The 21305-nt window shown below is 38.8% G+C and overlaps 1 long non-coding RNA gene across 2 annotated transcripts in view; it reads right to left on the bottom strand.

Moving 5' to 3' along the window:
• LOC103347953 (uncharacterized) overlaps positions 1-21305 on the bottom strand; it is a 159250-nt gene that overhangs the window by 82039 nt on the left and 55906 nt on the right. For both annotated transcript variants that reach the window (XR_007918526.2, XR_007918527.2), the window contains exon 3: positions 4743-4866. This is a non-coding gene — a long non-coding RNA (uncharacterized lncRNA). The remainder of the gene's footprint in view (positions 1-4742; positions 4867-21305) is intronic.

A 21305-nucleotide genomic window follows, 5' to 3' on the forward strand; every position in this document is an offset into this window, starting at 1 on the left:
ACCCAAGCACTTGGGCCATCCTCCACTGCCCTCCCGGGCCACAGCACAGAGCAGGACTGGAAGAGGAGCAACCAGGACTAGAACCTGGTGCCCTTATGGGATGCTGGCACTGCAGGAGAAGGATTAACCAAGTGAGCCACAGTACCAGCACCCGCATCACATTTTCTAATATATATGATCCTTTTACAAGTTATGGTCAGTCAAAAATTTAACTTCATACAAAGTTTGGGTGTTCCGCAATTTATATGTGTCGTCTCAAATCTACGGAAACAACTTCAGATACTGGTGTAATACTAAGTGAACCTAATGCTATCTTAATATGTTCAAGGTCCTTTTTTATAACTTGGGTGCCAATTATTTGCCAAGCAATGGGGTAAATGTAATAGATACACAGATGAACAGCTAACATTCTTGTCTCCATGGATAATCTTGCATTAAATATAGAGATAGCATCTAATCAGGCAATTTCAAAAATCTTTAAATCATAACATTTTGGAATAACACAGTGTATTAAAGAAATACAGGTAAGTACTACAGATATCAATAAGGTGTGAATCTGGCAGGGTTTTCAAAAGTGGAGACACTGAAATTGAGTCCTGAGGAAGAAAGATAAATAGAAGAAAAGTTAAATTCTAAGGATTGCTGCTTGGGGTCTGTGGATAGTATAAAAAATGATAAAGTAAGCCGGCGCCGTGGCTCAATAGGCTAATCCTCCACCTTGCGGCGCCGGCACACCGGGTTCTAGTCCCGGTCGGGGCGCCGGATTCTGTCCCGGTTGCCCCTCTTCCAGGCCAGCTCTCTGCTATGGCCAGGGAGTGCAGTGGAGGATGGCCCAGGTGCTTGGGCCCTGCACCCCATGGGAGACCAGGAAAAGCACCTGGCTCCTGGCTCCTGCCATCGGATCAGCACGGTGCGCCGGCTGCAGCGGCGGCCATTGGAGGGTGAACCAACGGCAAAGGAAGACCTTTCTCTCTGTCTCTCTCTCTCACTGTCCACTCTGCCTGTCAAAAAAAAAAAAAAAAAAAAAAAAAAAAAAATGATAAAGTAAGGCTACCCATTTCTTTTTTATTTCAAAGGAAATTATCCACTGAAATGAAACATGGTCTAGTAGTTTTCATTAGTTTGTTCAGTAGCTATTTTTAATGAGATTATTCACCAGTGACTGAAGCTTTCACTGAAGCTTTCCATCTTTCTTCTTTTCAAAGATTTATTTATTGTACTTGAAAGGAAGAGCTACACAGAGAGGGAAAGACAGAGATATTTTCCATCTGCTAGCTCACTCCCCAAATGGTCACAACAGCTGGCATGGGCCAGGCCAAAGCCAGGAGCTAGAAGGCAGGAGCTTTTTCAGGAGCTTCATCCCAGTCTCTCATATGGGTAAAGGACCCAAGGACTTGATCTATCTTCTCTGCTTTCCCAGGCACACAGGCAGGAGCTGGATTGGAAGTGTGGCAGCCGGAACTCAAACCAGTGCCTATATGGGTTGCCAGCATCATAGGGGAGAAGCTTAACCTGCTATACCACAATGCCAGCCCTGAAGTTTTCATAAAAAAATTATTATATGAAAGGCAGGGTTACAGAGAAAGGGAGGAAGAGAGGGAAATGAGGATGAGGTAGAGGAAGAAGAGGGAGGGGGAAGAGGTATAGAGGGGGAGAGAGGGAAAAGGAGAGAGAGGGGAAAAAGGAGGAAAAGGAGAGAGGGGGAAAGGGAGAGAGAAGGAGAAAAAGGGAGGGGGAGAAGGATGGGAAGAGGGAGAGAGAGGAAGAGAAGGGGAGTGAGGGGGAGGCGAGGAGGAGGAGAGATAGAGAGAGAGAAACAGAGAGAAAATAGGAATCTTCCATATGCTGGTTCACTCCCAAAACGGCCTCATGGCTAGGGCTGAACTAGACTGCAGCCAGGAGCCAGGACCTTCTGGGCATTTCATCCACATGGATGCAGGGACCCAAGTACTTGGGCCATTGTCCACTGCTTTCACAGGCACATTAGCAGGGAGCTAGATCACAAGTGCAGCAGCATGGAAACAAAGTGGCACAAATATGAAAAGCTGGCATTGTAGGAGGTTATTTCGTGTGAGCTTTTTTTTTTTCTTTAATGCTTCACTCTTCCTATCTCCTAATCCTTGCCCCCACTCATTATTGAACTATTGAAGCACAGTTTGTTTTAATTCTGAGATGCAATAATAATCTCAAATGTATTAAGACAGGCTGTTTTTAACAGCTCTGTAAAACCAAAACAAAAGGACCATGGTGATAATATCTAACTGTTTAATATAATCCAGGAGTCTGATAGATGTTTGCTGTACTAGCTATGACTTGTGCAGTGAAAGGAACCTCCTGTAATTAGTTTTTCAACCATTCAAACTAGCTATTCAATCATCAAGAGACACATTGTGTTACTAAATTTTGAGATTTGATCATGTGTATATTAGGATGCCAGCAAGAAACAGATGGCACATTCAAATTAGGATAACTCAAGGGAGTTTAATAAAGGAACTATTTTCAAAGATGTGGCAGGGTGAACTCCAGGACTCTTTGCACCCCTGAAGGAGTGAGTGGACAGAACAATTATAGAAATTCTTAAAAAGCCATGTGGAGACAGCCACCTGGAGAGAAGATTTGACCCTTCATTGAGAGACGAAGCCAGGCCAAGGAGAAACCACATAGCTGAGAGAAAGTTTTTTTTTTTGTCTTCTTTATCTTCTCTCTATCCTCTCTCCTTCATCTCCTCTCTCTTCTGTCCTCTCTCCTCTATTCTAACTTTCTCTCTTCTCTTTTGAGTTGACAACCCAGTAGAAGAGAGCCCTGGATCCATAAAGATCTTTTGGGAGGCAGAAACACTATAAGACAGGGAATGATGATCTTAGGGGTATAAGAAAGCTATGTGACACAGTGTAATTAATGAATCATCAAGCCAAATAATTCATATTCATCCACTGAATTATCTCCCAACCTTTCAAAATGTACTGTCAATGAAATTCTTCACAGAAAAAGTTGGGAAAAGTCTTATGGAAGTAGTTTCAATTATGAAACACTTCTTTCTGTGTGTGCTCATGGTGGGGTTTTTCTCAGGCATTTCTAATTCTCCTAAACTATAATTCAGATACCATGGCTGATCCATTCATCACTACAAGTGACCTTCTTGGATGAGCTGATTAGATTTTCATTCCCTCTAGGATTATAATAGTAAAGCAAAAATAACCACAGACATCACCAAACAATAAAATTTGTCAGCAGAAAATGTCTTATAGCCCTGTAAAATTCATTTACTAGTTAGGATTACTGCTATGTATTACATACAAACAATGTATGTTTGAAGAAAAAATCCAGGCACTTTGAATAGGGACATGTAACGGTGGAAAAACAGATGTCAACAAACATACTAGGACCATAGCCAGCAACAATTTTCTATTGGATAATTCTGAGGTCCTAAATTTGATCCTCATCCATCTGTTTCTAGTCAAATTTCAAGATTCATAGCACTAGTCCCATATTAGATTGTCAATGATGGATTTCAAAATTAGGTCTCATGCTGTCCCTTTGGGTCTGGGTAATAGCAATCAAATGTACTATCATTAAAGGCATAGTCTGGCTTCTACAACAGAAGGTAGCCAACATTTCCAATGGCATATACTGGGATTTAGTTGCTTCCCAAACCATAAAACCAATTTGAACATATTGTCCTTTTCATGCAGTAAATACAGAAAATTATTTATTATTACATGGCAGAACTTTAATCTGTCCATATTTGTATACAATCCTTTTAACTTCATATTTTTACATCATTACCATATATTTTCTTTCTCCTTCCATGATAAAGTAAATAAAGTTTATCCTATGGCAAACTTGTATCTTCATTTTGTTAAGGATCATTACTTCATTCAAGAGATTCAAATTATAGGCAATCTTTACTTACCACCTCCACCTAGCATATTTTCAGTTATTTCATTTTATTTTACTTTGTGTTTGTCATCAGGTTTTAGAAAATACTCAAAGAATGAATAATTAAAAACTCTGAAAATGGAAAAATTACAGATAGATGTTTTCAGCCTGGAAAGTTTGCAATCATTTGAGTTTTTAAAAATATTTTTACTTTTCAGGTCTGTGTAGGAATAGAGTTATGATACAACTATGAAAATATAAAATAAATGTTTGGTTTTATAGTTTCTTTTCTATTGCCCCATATTTCCATTTGAAAGACTAACTTCCAGGTTGTGAATTAATGAAGGTTTACTACCTGTCTCAACTGTCTGTCAGCAGAAACTGAAGTGCCAAAACTCACATGCTTATAATGATTTTCTTCATGACATTATTCTGGACTGAATAGTTCTATCTTAGGGAAATGCATTTCTGTGTTTTTATTGGTGTTTGTTCCTAGTGTGACAGAGGAAGGATGGTAAAAATGTCCTAGCATAAAACCACATTGCAAGGATTACTCAGGTTGATATAAAGAAAAGTAGGGATTAATCAATTTAATACCTGGAGAATATTTAGGGCAGTACTCAGCACACAGGAAGTAGCAGCTATTTATATATATATAATGGATATATATTATATACAATATATATTATATATATAAAATATGTATATATAATATATAATTACAATGATAATCAACAGCATCCTTAATTGTAGGGCAATATTTTAAACAAAAATCTGTCTCCCACAAGTAAAAAAAACAAGACAGAAAAGCATGGTTAAGGGTACTGTGATATTTGGGAGAAGACATCCTGTATAAATTTTACCTGTATTCTATTTTTTTTTTTTGCTTGGATCTTGACAAGCTATTATTAGCATTAGGTGTCCTCACATTGGAAGCTTCTGTTTTCACCCACACTGACCTTGAATTGGTAATGCTTTGTCATACCCCTGCAAAACAAACATCAAGAAGATTATTATATGATTTCCATATAATAATGGGACACCTTTGCATGTAAGCATTAAATTCTTCCATGACTGACTACCTAACAGAGGCTGAAGCAAGGTTTGTCAATGCGGAGATCACCTAAGAGATTCAGGTTATGTTTTTGACCACTTAAGAACAATACAAATGAAATATGTTTGTGCACTCTGTAAGTTTGTCTTTCTTCCTCAGTCAGGATTGGCTTACTCTCTTTATCGACTCTTGTCCATACAGTCAATAAACCTCCTTTATTGCTCCAAGAAAGTTTGCTCTGGTCCCAAATGACAACTTTGTTCTGCAAAGCTAAAGTCTGATAGTTAACAATCACTCTGTTTAAAAGACAGTTATGTGACCACTCATCATTATATAAGCAATCCATTTCAGAGATTTCCCCTCTCTATGAAAATTGTAGCAATTTACTTGTACGCTAAAAAACACAGTGCTCTATGGAGGAGAAATGTGAAGATGATTCTAATGCAAAGAGAAGAGGAACCTTTATCTCAGATTCTATATAAATATGAGAATTTGTTATGAGGAAAAGTAATATTAAAAACTCCAGAAGTACTTTAATTTTTAAAATTCCACAGTATATTCTTAGCTCTACTGATTTCCCTTTACCACAAGTTTAAATTAGGCTACAGTAATACATTTAGTACATGGAATTAGCTTGGCAGAATAGGAAAGGAAGCCATCATTTCCTAAATTCTTTCTAATTTATAAGTTCTTGACACAACTGTTAGCATACTAATTCAAGATAACAGTTTATTTTCTGCTTTTCTTATATTTTAACATGAACAATTGTGAAACCAGAACAATTACTCTTTCCTAATTCCTTTTATTTACATAAGATACATTATTCTAAAGAAAATCTATTCCATTTTTATTAAGCTTCTAATCTCTAATAGAGTTTAAGTGTCTCTGAAGAACTCAATTTGTCCCATGCTGAAATACATGAATTAACATTTTTCTTCATTGAGAGTAAAAGAAAAGTACAGGAGATGGAAATCAGTATTTTTTGCAACAAGTACTTACTCAATGTAATATATAAAAATAATGCATACATATACATTTCAAAGAAGAGCACTGAGAGAAACAGACTAGAAAAAAAAAAGAGATCACTTAGATTATTTAGATTACTTAGTTTAGCCAAGATCACACACTTGCAGAGTGGTTGATAAGAAGTTTAAAATCAAGGTAGAAGGATAAGTCTTGCAAATTAATGGGAGATCAGTTAGCTGTTTAATGAGACCAGTCTAAGGATACTAGTAAATAAGCGATCAGAAAAAGGGAAAGTCCATGTGAGATGAAAGCAGAAGACAGCTTTGTAAAAGAAAAGGAACTTTATAGAGACCTTAAAATATGGATGCAGTTTGACCAAAAGGAGGAAAGGCTGTGAGGCTGTTTTATAGAACATGAAGATGAGCACCCACTTCTGCAGGTGATTTCAAAGGTGAGAGAGTCGCAACATCATTTTGCCCAGGAACTCAGCATTGCTCAACTATAATTAACTCTAGCAGATGCTAAGAAACAGAATTATAGATTGTAATCTTCAAGTTTATGAGAAGATATATGATGAAAGTTCTCAGGATTTCCTTTAAAACTAATGAGATTTACAAACAATTTAGTGTGAATATTCTTCATTTACTTGTTTTTTTATTTCTTTAGTATACTGTGTTCAGTAAATTTTCTTGTCATAGTATTAAATAAAATTCACTCCATGGATAACAGTATGAAAATTTTCTAAAAATTAGAAATAAAACTCTTTATATGACTTAGCAATCACACTATTAAGTATATATCCAAAGAAAATATAATGAATATACATCAGTATGTCAAAGAGAACCTACACTCCTATGTTCATTGCAGCATTATTGAAAGTAGCATAGAGGGGCGGAGCCAAGATGGCGGAATAGTGAGGGCGCGCACCGATAGTCCGGGAAAATTTAGTTTAATAAAAGGGGAGTTACGGTAGCCTCAGAAAAAAGAACCAGGAAAATATTGCAGACAAAACTCTTCTGGATCCAGTGGGCGTGAATCGGAGGACCTACTGGGAGAACAAGGTCGCCCACCGCGCGCGAAAGCCGAACCGCAGGACCGAGCCGCGGGACTGAGCCGCGGAAGCCGAGCCGCGGGACTGAGCTGCGCAAGCTGCAGGGTCTGCGCGCAAGTGCTCGAAGGGGAGTGCAACAGCGGGGAGACTTGGGAAGTCCAGGGCTCCGAGTCCACACATCGGCGCTGGAAGGGGAGCAGACCTGCGTGGAGAGCGTGGGAGCCCACAGTTCGGGACATCAGCGGCAGACTCAACACACCAGCGCTGGAACGCGAGGTGAGCCGAACCTCAATAACCCGAGACACCGGCAGGCAAGCGGAGAGAGGAGACTAGAGGGAACGACCCCCGGGGCAGGGGGGACTTCACCAAGCTAACTGGAAGAGAGAGAGAGGGAAAAAAAAAAGGTGACTGGTACGGACACGGGTTTCTCTCTCTCCGCTCACCTCTCAAGGGCTAGCAAGACAAAGAGCAGGCGCCATCTTGGACATACGTCATAAGCAGAGCGACCTCAGGTCTGCACCGGCCCTGAGCCTAGCAGTAAAACCTGACTCTGGGTGGGGCGAATTAACAGGAGATTAGGACTTAGTAAATTTATGGTGCTACTGAACTGAGACTGTGAAAAAAGAGACGGTGGGGGAGAGAACTCACGGAATTCACGTGAGCACTCTCCAGAGACGCTACAATTCCGTAACTTTGGCAACCCAGTGGGAGACTGAAGGAGAATTTGAGCCCACTCTAAGGGCCGAACAGATTCCCTGTGTGGTCCTTGGGAAAGAGCTTCTGATCTCTGGCTCCTGTGGGTATATCATTTGCCTGCTAACTACCTCCAACTTTGTTCAGCTGTGCAGAATAACTTCCCTGTTGAATCAAAAAAAAAAAAGAGAGAGAGAGAGAGAGAGAGAGAGAGAGGTTTACCACGCCTAACCTGGGAGTGTCACCTTTGGCACACCAAACAGAGCTCTCAGGCCACACCCATCTCAAGCCCTAAGGCTCCATCAAAAACAGATAGTCCACTTAATCTAGAGTCATAGTATAACAAGAAAAAGCACCACAGTGAAGAAACCAAATATCTCCAATATGACAAATAACAAACGCAAAAACCAAGGTAATCAAAACAAGGAAGTCACCATGAAGCCCTCAAATGAAAAAGACACCCCAATTCAAGATTATGAGGATGATGACATAGAAGAAATGCAAGAAGCAGATCTCAAAAAATTGATAAGAACATTAAGAAGTTCTCAAAAACAAGTTCTTGAACTACAGAAATCCTTAATGGACAAGATAGAAAATCTCTCTCGTGAAAATGAAATATTAAGGAGGAATCAAAATGAAACAAAACAACTAGTACAACAGGAAACTGGGATAGTGACTGAAGTGAAGAATTCAATAGATCAAATGAAAAACACAATAGAGAGCCTTACAAACAGAATGGGAGAAGCAGAAGAGAGAATATCGGACTTAGAAGACAGAGAACAGGAAAGGATACAGTCAGACCAAAGAAAAGAAGAGGAAATTAGGACTCTAAAACATATTGTCGGGAATCTTCAGGATACTATTAAAAAACCCAACATTCGGGTTCTAGGAGTTCCTGAAGGCATGGAGAGGGAGAAAGGATTAGAAGGCCTTTTTAGTGAGATATTAGCAGAAAATTTCCCAGGTTTGGAGAAGGACAGAGAAATCCTAGTACAGGAAGCTCACAGAACCCCTAATAAACACGACCAAAAGAGACCCTCACCACGGCACGTTGTAATTAAACTCTCCACAGTGAAACATAAAGAAAAGATCCTAAAATGTGCAAGAGAGAAATGTCAGATTACTCTCAGAGGATCTCCAATCAGACTCACAGCTGACTTCTCATCAGAAACTCTACAAGCTAGGAGGGAATGGCAAGATATAGCCCAGGTACTAAGAGAGAACAACTGCCAGCCCAGAATATTATATCCTGCAAAGCTATCATTTGTGAATGAAGGTGAAATAAAGACTTTTCATTGCAAACAGAAATTGAAAGAATTTGTTGCCACTCGTCCAGCCCTGCAAAAGATGCTTAAAGATGTGTTACACACAGAAACAAAGAAACACGGTCATCAATATGAAAGAAGGTAAAGGAAGGAAACCAAGGAAGGAAAGCTCACAGCAAAAGATCACAGGGAATTCAAAGCATATATTAGAACTTATCTTTGGCAAATGGCAGGGCAAAGTTACCACTTATCATTAGTCACATTGAACGTGAATGGCCTGAACTGTCCAGTTAAAAGACACCGTTTGGCTGATTGGGTTAAAAAACAAAACCCATCTATTTGCTGCTTACAAGAAACACATCTTTCCAACAAAGATCCATACAGACTGAAAGTGAAAGGCTGGAAAAAGATATACCATGCCAACAGAAATGAAAAAAGAGCAGGCGTAGCCATCTTAATATCAGACACCATAAACTTTACCACAAAAACCATTAAGAGAGACAAAGAGGGACACTACATAATGATTAAGGGATCAATTCAACAGGAAGATATAACAATTATCAATGTATATGCACCTAACTACAGGGCACCGGTTTATCTAAAAGATTTGTTAACGGACTTAAAGGGAGACTTAGACCCCAATACAATAGTACTGGGGGACTTCAATACTCCACTCTCAGAAATAGACAGATCAATAGGACAGAAGATCAACAAGGATACAGTAGATTTAAACGACACTATAGCCCAAATGGATCTAACAGATATATACAGAACTTTCAATCCTACAGCTAAAGATTATACATTCTTCTCAGCAGTACATGGAAGCTTATCTAGGATTGACCACATACTAGGCCATAAAGCAAGTCTCAGCAAATTCAAAAGAATTAGAATCATACCATGCAGCTTCTCAGACCATAAAGGAATGAAGTTGGAAATGAACAACTCAGGAATCCCTAGAGCATACGCAAACACATGGAGATTGAACAACATGCTCCTGAATGAACAATGGGTCATAGAAGAAATCAAAAGAGAAATCAAAAACTTTCTGGAAGTAAATGAGGATAACAGCACAACATACCAAAACTTATGGGACGCAGCAAAAGCAGTGTTAAGAGGAAAGTTTATATCAATAGGTGCCTACATCAAGAAATTGGAAAGGCACCAAATAGATGAGCTTTCTATTCACCTCAAGGATCTAGAAAACCTACAGCAAACCAGACCCAAATCTAGTAGGAGAAGAGAAATAATTAAAATCAGAGAAGAAATCAACAGGATTGAATCAAGAAAAACATTACAAAAAATCAGCCAAACGAGGAGCTGGTTTTTTGAAAAAATAAACAAAATTGACACCCCATTGGCCCAACTAACTAAAAAAAGAAGAGAAAAGACCCAAATCAATAAAATCAGAGATGAAAAAGGAAATGTAACAACAGACATCACAGAAATAAAAAGAATCATCAGAAATTACTACAAGGACTTGTATGCCAGCAAACAGGGAAACCTATCAGAAATGGATAGATTCCTGGACACATGCAACCTACCTAAATTGAACCAGGAAGACATCGAAAACCTAAACAGACCCATAACTGAGACAGAAATTGAAACAGTAATAAAGGCCCTCCCAACAAAGAAAAGCCCAGGACCAGATGGATTCACTGCTGAATTCTACCAGACATTTAAAGAAGAACTAACTCCAATTCTTCTCAAACTATTCAGAACAATTGAAGAAGAGGGAATCCTCCCAAATTCTTTCTATGAAGCCAGCATCACCTTAATTCCTAAGCCGGGAAAAGATGCAGCACTGAAAGAGAATTACAGACCAATATCCCTGATGAACATAGATGCAAAAATCCTCAATAAAATTCTCGCCAATAGAATGCAACAACACATCAGAAAGATCATCCACCCAGACCAAGTGGGATTTATCCCTGGTATGCAGGGATGGTTTAATGTGCGCAAGACAATCAATGTGATACACCACATTAACAGACTGCAGAAGAAAAACCATATGATTCTCTCAATAGATGCCGAGAAAGCATTTGATAAAATACAACACCCGTTCATGATGAAAACTCTAAGCAAACTGGGTTTGGAAGGAACATTCCTCAATACAATCAAAGCAATCTATGAAAAACCCACAGCCAACATCCTATTGAATGGGGAAAAGTTGGAAGCATTTCCACTGAGATCTGGGACCAGACAGGGATGTCCACTCTCACCACTGCTATTCAATATAGTTCTGGAGGTTCTAGCCAGAGCTATTAGGCAAGAAAAAGAAATTAAAGGGATACAAATTGGGAAGGAAGAACTCAAACTATCCCTCTTTGCAGATGACATGATTCTTTATTTAGGGGACCCAAAGAACTCTACCAAGAGACTATTGGAACTCATAGAAGAGTTTGGCAAAGTAGCAGGGTATAAAATCAATGCACAAAAATCAACAGCCTTTGTATACACAGACAATGCCATGGCTGAGGAAGAAATTCTAAGATCAATCACATTCACAATAGCTACAAAAACAATCAAATACCTTGGAATACACTTAACCAAGGACGTTAAAGATCTCTACGATGAAAATTACAAAACCTTAAAGAAAGAAATAGAAGAGGATACCAAGAAATGGAAAAATCTTCCATGCTCATGGATTGGAAGAATCAATATCATCAAAATGTCCATTCTCCCAAAAGCAATTTATAGATTCAATGCAATACCAATCAAGATACCGAAGACCTTCTTCTCAGATCTGGAAAAATTGGTGCTGAAATTTATATGGAGGCACAAGAGACCTCGAATAGCTAAAGCAATCTTGTACAACAAAAACAAAGCCGGAGGCATCACAATACCAGATTTCAGGACATACTACAGGGCAGTTGTAATCAAAACAGCATGGTACTGGTACAGAAACAGAAGGATAGACCAATGGAACAGAATTGAAATACCAGAAATCAACCCAAACATCTACAGCCAACTTATATTTGATCAAGGATCTAAAACTAATTCCTTGAGCAAGGACAGTCTATTCAATAAATGGTGCTTGGAAAATTGGATTTCCACATGCAGAATCATGAAGCAAGACCCCTACCTTACACCTTACACAAAAATCCACTCAACATGGATTAAAGACCTAAATCTACGACCTGACACCATCAAGTTACTAGAGAACATTGGAGAAACTCTTCAAGATATTGGCACAGGCAAAGAGTTTCTGGAAAAGACCCGGGAGGCACAGGCAGTCAAAGCCAAAATTAACTATTGGGATTGCATCAAATTGAGAAGTTTCTGTACTGCAAAAGAAACAGTCAGGAGAGTGAAGAGACAACCGTCAGAATGGGAAAAAATATTTGCAAACTATGCAACAGATAAAGGGTTAATAACCAGAATCTACAAAGAGATCAAGAAACTCCACAAAAACAAAACCAACAACCCACTTAAGAGATGTGCCAAGGACCTCAATAGACATTTTTCAAAAGAGGAAATCCAAATGGCCAACAGGCACATGAAAAAATGTTCAAGGTCATTAGCAATCAGAGAAATGCAAATCAAAACCACAATGAGGTTCCACCTCACCCCGGTTAGAATGGCTCACATTCAGAAATCTACCAACAACAGATGCTGGCGAGGATGTGGGGAAAAAGGGACACTAACCCACTGTTGGTGGGAATGCAAACTGGTCAAGCCACTATGGATGGCAGTCTGGAGATTCCTCAGAAACCTGAAGATAACCCTACCGTTCGACCCAGCCATCCCACTCCTTGGAATTTACCCAAAGGAATTTAAATTGGCAAACAAAAAAGCGGTCTGCAGCCTAATGTTTATTGCAGCACAATTCACAATAGCTAAGACCTGGAACCAACCTAAATGCCCATCAACGGTAGACTGGATAAAGAAATTATGGGATATGTACTCTTTAGAATACTATACTGCAGTAAGAAACAACGAAATCCAGTCATTTGCAACAAAATGGAGGAATCTGGAACACATCATGCTGAGTGAAATAAGCCAGTCCCAAAGGGACAAATACCATATGTTCTCCCTGATCGGTGACAACTGACTGAACACCAAAAAGGAAACTTGTTGAAGTGAAAGGGACACTATGGGAAACGGTGACTTGATCAGCATAGCCCTGACTGTTAATGAACAACTTAATACATTATCCCTCTTAGTAGTTTTTTTGTCTGTTCTACTTAATATGACTGATTTAATTCTGTAATTAATACACAGTTATTCTTATGTGTTGAAATTTAACTGAAATGTGATCCCTGTTAAACATAAGAGTAGGAATAAGAGAGGGAAGAGATATATAATTTGGGACATGCTCAAGCTGACTTGCCCCAAATGGTAGAGTTAGAAACATACCAGGGGACTCCAATTTAATCCCATCAAGGTGGCATGTACCAATGCCATCTCACTAGTCCAAGTGATCAATTTCAGTTCGCAATTGATCATAATGAAAGGACTAAGAGTCAAAGGGAGCACATAAGCAAGTCTAGTACCTGCTAACACTAACCGATAGAATAAATAAAGGGGAGAGTGATCCAACATGGGAAGTGAGATACTCAGCAGACTCATAGAATGGCAGATGCCCTAAATAGCACTCTGGCCTCAGAATCAGCCCTAAAGGCATTCAGATCTGGCTGAAAAGCCCATGAGAGTATTTCAGGCATGGAAAGCCAAGACACTCTGGCAAAAGATCTCTGTGAGTGAGATCTCAGTGGAAAGAACAGGTCTTCAAAGAAGGAGGTACCTTTCTCTGAAGGGAGGAGAGAACCTCCACTTTGACTATGACCTTGTCTAAACAAGATAAGAGTCGGAGAACTCAAGGGGCTTCCATAGCCTTGGAAACTCATGACTGGAGCATAGGGAGATTACTGATGCCATAGACAGGAGTGTCAATTGGTAAAGTCAACAACAGGAGTCACTGTGCACTTACTCCTCATGTAGGATCTCTGTCCTTAATGTGCTGTGCATTGAGATTTAATGCTATAACGAGTACTCAAATAATATATTTCACTTTGTGTTTCTATGGGGGTGCAAACTGTTGAAATCTTTACTTAATGCATACTAAACTGATCCTCTGTAAAAAAAAAAAAAAAAAAAAAAAAGAAAAGAAAAGAAACTATCAACTCCCAACTTGACTCTCACTGGGATTAAACATGACAATAGGTCTGATCTGATTTCATCATCATTAAAAAAAATCATCTATTATTTTTCACTTTATGTTTCTGTGTGGGAGCAAACTGTTGAAATCCTTACTTAATGTATACTAAGCTGATCTTCTGTATATTAAGATAATCGAAAATGAATCTTGATGTGAATGGAAGGGGAGAGGGAGTGGGAAAGGGGAGGGTTGTGGGTGGGAGGGACGGTATGGGGGGGAAGCCATAGTAATCCATTATTCGTACTTTGGAAACGTATATTCATTAAATAAAAGTTTAAAAAAAAAAAGATTATAAAAAAAAAAAGATTAAAAAAAAAAAGTTAAAAAAAAAAAAAAAAAAGAAAGTAGCATGGCTGGCGCTATGGCATAGTGGATAAAGTTGCCGCCTGTAGTGCCGGCATCCCATCGGGTGCCAGTTCAACTCCCAGCTGCTCCATTTCCAATCCTGCTTTCTGCTATAGCCTGGGAAAGCGGTAGAAGATGGCCCAAGTGCTTGGGCCCCTGCATCCACGTAGGAGACCTGAAAGAAGTTCCTGGCTCCTGGCTTTGGATCAGTGCAGCTCTGGCCATTGAGGCCATCTGGGGAGTGAACCAGCATATGGAAGACCTCTCTCTTTCTGCCTCTGCTTCTCTGTAGCTCTATCTTTCAAATAAAAAAATCATTGAAGTAACTAAGACATGGAAATAACAAGTGTCAAGCAATTGATAAATGGAAAAGAAAGCATGCTATATATATATATCTCTCTATATATATATATATTCATTTATCTGTTGTTGGACAGTTACATTAAATATTATTTAAGCTTAAAATGGTGAAAATTCTTTCACAGGCAAAATATTATTGAATCTAGAAGGCATTAAGTGAAATAAGCCTGACACAGACAGATGAATACAATAGTCACTCTATCTAAAATTTTGCTTTCCATGGTTTCAGTCATCTGAAGTCAACCATAGCCTGAAAATATTAAATGAAAACTTTTTGAAATAAATAATCCATAAGATTTAAATTGTGTATCTTTCTGGATAGAATGATAAAGCCTCACATCATCTTATCCCACCCAGCCCAGGATAAGAATCATTCATTTGTCTAGCACATCTACACTGCACACCCTACTCCCCATTATTCACTTAGTAGCCATCTTGGTTATCAGATAAACTAGTGTGGCACTGCAGTGCTATATTCATGTAACCACTATTTTATAAGAGTAGTGATACCAGCTATCTAAATATACCAAGGTACAACATAAAGTGTCTTCTTTAACTAAAAAGGTCAAAGTATGCTGAGATATTTTGAAAGACAGACAAGATTCACATAATTTTTATTCTATTGTTATAACTGATATCTGTTGCTATCAGTTATTGTTAATCTCTTACTATGCCCAATGAATAGTTTAAACTTTATTACATGTATGTATGTTTATGAAAAACATGGTATATATATATAATGTGTGTGTGTATGTGTGTGTGTCTGTGTGTGTATATATATATAAATGTATATAGATTTATATATAGATATATCTCCATGGTTTCAGGTATTATCTAGTAGTCCTGGAATATAGATAAGATTGGAGTGCTGTTCTGCACAATTTCACTAACATGTGGAATCCAAAAATGTCAAACTCACAGTAGAAGACAAAAGTATGATGGTTACTGGGAACTGGTTTGGGGATTGGGGAGATGTCAGTCAAAGAACAAAAAACTTCAGCTAGATAAGAGAAATGAATTTGGGGGAACTATTGTACAATATGGTAACTATAATTGATAGCTATGATATTCTTGAAAATTACCAGTAGATTTTACGTCTTATCATAATGAAAAATATGAGTATGTGAGGTAATTTAGCCACACTACAATGTACACCTATTTCAAATCATATTGTATACCATGAATACCTACAATTTTTATTTTTTGAATTAGAATTAAATTGAAAAGTGGGTCACTGACTTAAATGTGAGGCATTTAATTTTCTATTAGGGGACTGCAACAAAAACAAGTCAGAGATTTACAGCAGACACTAAACATTTTCATAAAAATAATAAAATATTCATTCTGGATTTCAGCCAAGCATACATACTTTTACCAATGGAACTTGTCAGTATTTTCATAACATATTCTTCCACCACTGCCTCCCCACCCTCTCCCAACTGTCTGTTTCACATTAAAAAGCTATTCTCTTAAAAGCTAGAAGTCTTTCAGTAATTGCTTTCCCTGGATTCTGAAATTAGTGTGTCTCTCCCTACTTATTTAGATCTTTGAAAACAATGAGAAATTTCTTTCCACAACCAAGAAAGAATGAAACCTCATACTTTATAGCTGGGAATGTTGTTGTTATGAATGTAAAACACTGGGTAAAGTTTCTGGGCTAAGGTTTGTAACCTCCAATGAACAAGCTCCTCCCAGAGCAGGCCAACACATATTTTTAATGCTTCTAACCCTTCAAATGAACTCTTCTGCCAGCAAGAACACTAGTCTCCAGGAGGTTGTGAAGGCTACATATTTAAAATGCATTACATTTTCTGAAACAGTTTCAGAAAAAGAGCAAATATGGTTCCCAAGAACAGTGAAAGTAAATTGGAGAGGACTTTGGCTCAATAATGACAGTTTACTTAGGACCTCCATTTAATGGTCCTATATCAGTTGGTGAGGTCTGCCACCTTTCAATATGTCGGTTCTCTTAGATTGCAAGAATAGAATTGCATGTAATAAAGATGAAAATCCAGATGTAAAATAGAATGCCACTTTGTTGTTAAACTGGAATTTTAAATTTAATTTTAAATGTTGGACTTCTGATACTGTTGGTGAAGGTGTCTTAAATTTGAATTTGAAATGAGGCCTCTTCCTCCATCCTTTCCCTATTCAATTTTTTTTTTTTGAGATTTTATTTATTTATTTGAAAGGTAGTGCAGGGAAATTAGGCATACAAGGTAATTCAAAGATGGCACCCAAAGGGAGTAAGGTGGGTGGTACCCAAAGTTGTTTACCACCAAAGCTGACTGGCCGCGCAGCATCAGGGGAGGTGCGACAACTGATGACGAGTATACAGACATACGGCTGGTCCTGTAAAAAATCGTCCCATACAATGATCTTTTAAGTAATTGGTTGATCCTTATGCCTTGCCCCAATGACTCTGCAGTTTTGTGCTTTAAAAGGTTTTGCTATGCGCGCAATAAACGAGTTTTTGCTTGCTTGACTTGACTCCACGCTGCATCTGTCTCCAGGATGGGGTGGGGCTGGGGAATGGGCGAGTGGCGCACTTACCTTTCTTCAGACTCAGTCCATCCTCGTTCGGGTGGACTAAGACCCTACAGGTCTTACAGACAGAGAGAGGGAGAGACAGAAAGAAAGGTCTTCCATCCTCTGGTTCAATCCCCAAATGGCCACAAAGGCCAGAGCTGAGCAGATCCAAAGCCAGGAGCCTGTGGGGAGCAACTCGGACTAGACTAAGTTACTGGAATTAAGACTTATTCTATGCATCTGCTCTCCCACAATATGGCGCTGGGAGAGGAGGAAACAGCTTCTACACAGCTGCCTCCAGTTCAACCAATAAACTGTAGGACCTGCTCCTGATTGGAGGAGAGCAGTGTACTCGGCGTGTGGGTAGCAGAGTTGGGATTGGTGGAAGGACTATAAAGGAGGAGAGAGACAACATGCACCAGGAACATCTATCTGAAGGAACACCTGAGCAGCCCCCGAGAGAGCCGGCCGGTGGTGTGCCGCTCCCCCGCGGAAGTGGGGAAAGTGGCAGGGGGAACTGCCCTTCCACGGAGGTGGAAGGGTCGGTAGCCAACCCGGGAAGAACCAGCAGCAAACCCGGGGAGGGCCAAGCAGACAAAAGAACAGCGCAGGGTCCTGTGTCGTTCCTCCACGAAGAGGGGGAGCGACATAATGGTGCCGTGACTAGGGTATGAAGCCTAGGCAGGGTTTAGTGTCGTTCCTCCGTGAAGAGGGGGAGCGACAGGAGCCCAGAGCTTCTTCCAGGTCTCCCACATGGGTGTAGGAGCCCAGACGCTTTGGCCATCCTCTACTGCTTTCCCAGGTCATAGCAGAGAGCTGGATCAGAAGAGGAGATCTGGTTCCCATTGGTATGCCAATACTGCAGGCAGAGGATTAACCTACTGCACCACAGCGCCAGCCCCTACCCTACTCAATTTAAAGCAGTTACATATAGAAAAGATTCAGTTTTATGTATGTTGTGCTTTTACTAATCAGCTCAACTGATCAGTGTCAATTTTCTTAATGGTCATTTTGCTAATCTTAAATTGTTAAATTCATTTTCAGCTAGCTGTGTGTGTGTATGTGTATGTGTGTGTCCGTCATGAAGGTTTTTATTTGGTTTGTTGTTGTCTAGGATTTCTGAAAACACACACACACACTCCCATATAGATGACAGTTTATATCACTATAGACATCTTTGATTATTATTTTTTTCCTTCAAGACTATTTATACCATTCCATTGCCTTCTGGCATTTTGCGCTAAAGGAAAAAATGTCTAACAGATCTTTTTCTTTTGTAGGTAATATTTTTCCTTGATATTAAAAGTTATATTTTTTATTCTTATATTTTAAAAAAATAATGTATCTAGCTCTACTCTTTTCACTCTTTTAGCCTTTTTGAGCTGTGTGTTCAAATATTCTTTAACTGTACTCTGTTGTTTTATTTCTTCTCCTCTGTATTCTATGCAGCATTCCCACATAGCCCCAAACAAGCAATGCTCATATATGGAAACCTATAATGCCTTTCAATTTTTCAATCATTTTATTTTCGTCTTCTGAGATCTCACTGACTACCCCAATTTTGTCTCTACATTTACTTAGTTTTGTTAATCCTGATTTTTTATTTACTAATTATTCTGGTTATCAAATTTATTTTTCTAATTTTAGGTTTTACCCCCTTCACATCAGCTTACTTTAACTTCATAGATAAGGCACTGTCTATAATCCCTTTTTTTCTTAAACATAATATTTTTGAGACACAAAATTTTTCTCTGAATCTTCAAGGTTATTTTTTTTCTGGTCTGAAATACTTATTTTGCACAAGTCTCATGTTCTTTTCTAATTGTACTTGACAGAAAGGCCCAATAAGTAACATGGAGCTTATTGTGGAAAATAGCTATTAGAGACCCTATGTAACAGATTTCTTTTAAATAGAGCTTTGCCATTTTTCTGATTCAGTCAACAGAAACTGCATATCTGCGAGGGCTCATTCATGGGTAATGGAAGCATACATGGAGATCCAAGTAGGCTGGTTGTTTTGGCTTCTTGTCCCACAAAAGAAAAAGAAAAAAAATCTAAGGAGCCAACATTCAAGGGAATAAAAATGCAATTATTATTAATACGGAAAATTCTACTCCTGCCAATCTATAACAATCTTTAAACCAACTATTCCAACAGTAGGATGGGGTATAGTTTTGCCTCCTGCTTCCATTTTAACTTTTAGGATATTCTTTCATTATTTCTTTCTGAATACTGAACTCAGTGAGTACTGAAAGGTAGAATTGTGGAGGAGACAGAGCAGAATTATCCACGTTAGAAACTACGTAACTGCCTTCAAAAGGCCAAGTACAGCAGATGGCTTCTGTGTCTTCTGAAAACTGCTTACACAACAAACTACCTATTGAATTAATTTTGCTTCTAAGCTGTCCTATCATTTACCCATCAAATGAAAAACCAGCAGTAGAAACCTTAGGATCCCAGTGACCTTAGAAATGAATGTGGTGCAGCGGGTTAAAGCCTTGGCCTGAAATGTCAGCATCCTGGCATCCCATATGGGTGCCGGTTCAGGTCCTGGCTGCTCCTCTTCCAATCCATCTCTCTGCTGTGGTCTGGGAAAGCAGTGGAAGATGGCCCAGGTGCTTGAGCCCCTGAACCCTTTTGGGAGACTTGAAGGAAGTTCCTGACTCCTAGCTTCGGGTTGGTGCAGCTCTAGCCATTGCGGCCATCTGGGGAGTGAATCAGGGAATAGAAGATCTCTCTTAATACAGGTAAGAAAATTAAGGCTTAGAAAGGTTAAAGGATTTGTCCAATACCAGAGAGAAGTAAGCCTAACATTGAGTAGAACTCTCCTAAAAAAATAGTTTAACAATCTCTTATCAAAAGAAGCAGTAAGAAAATTAAATATTTATGTTTAGATATACTGTATATATACACTCTACAAAAAGTATTCATGAAATTACTCGCTATTTATAATCATCATCATCTTCCCCATCCTTCATATTTTACCAATTTATACTTCATAAAAAGTTTTCAAATATGCAGGCTCATATAAAGCCTAATAATTTTCTATTAAGAAAAGGCAAAGACAATACTGTAGTATAAAAAAAAGAAGTTAAGACAGAAAATTGAAATGTCTGACACTAAGTTTCCTGAAATAGGCCCAGAGCTGTCTCATATCTATCATATGAAACACTATCAACTGCCTCAAATTTGTCTCATATTACTTACCATCAGTTGATGTTTGGTAATCTTGTATTGTTACTAGAACTCAGAAGATTTTATGATGCAACCTATAATGTATCTAAATATAAGAATGGAATAATATAGTACATGGGAACAGAGAAAAGGCAGTACAAAAAAGTGCTGAGGGATTCGTCTGGGAGTACCAGTAACGATTAAAAGAACCAAACTATGGTCTGAATGGACTGTGAAATGAAAAAAAATAGTTTTTCATATTAGAGTTTTTTTTTTTTCCTACATAGAATTTCAGTGGAATGAGGACTTCTCAGTGAGGATCTAGATGGTGTAATAGAAAAATGTTTGCTTTCCAAATTGACTTTAGCAACAAAAAGTGAAGCAGGAGGGATAAAATAATTTAGAACTACCAAATTCTGTTGTTCTATGAAATAAATAGAAGGAACACTGGGTTGGGAACCATCCTGGGGCTCTGAAAGTTTGTCAAGTTACAATGGCCATAACTAAGGAGAAACAATGCAGAATCTTGAAATTGGAAGTGACTTCAAAATTTATCCACTGGGGTCAGCACTGTGGCATAGCAGGTTAAGCTACCACCTCCAGTACTGGCATCACATATGGGTGTGAGTTCAAGTCCTGGCTGCTGCACTTTTGATCCAACTCTGCTCATGTGCTTGGGAAAGCAGCAGAAGTTGGCTCAAGTGCTGGGGTCCCTGCACCCACATGGAAGACTGGGAAAAATCTCCTGGCTCCTGGCTTCAGACTGGCTGAATCCTGGCTGTTATAGCCATGTGGGAAGTGAACAAGCAGATGGAAAATATTTTTCTGTGT

This window comes from Oryctolagus cuniculus, chromosome 6 (assembly GCF_964237555.1).
Source record: "Oryctolagus cuniculus chromosome 6, mOryCun1.1, whole genome shotgun sequence".
In the NCBI taxonomy this organism is placed as follows: Eukaryota; Metazoa; Chordata; class Mammalia; order Lagomorpha; family Leporidae; genus Oryctolagus; species Oryctolagus cuniculus.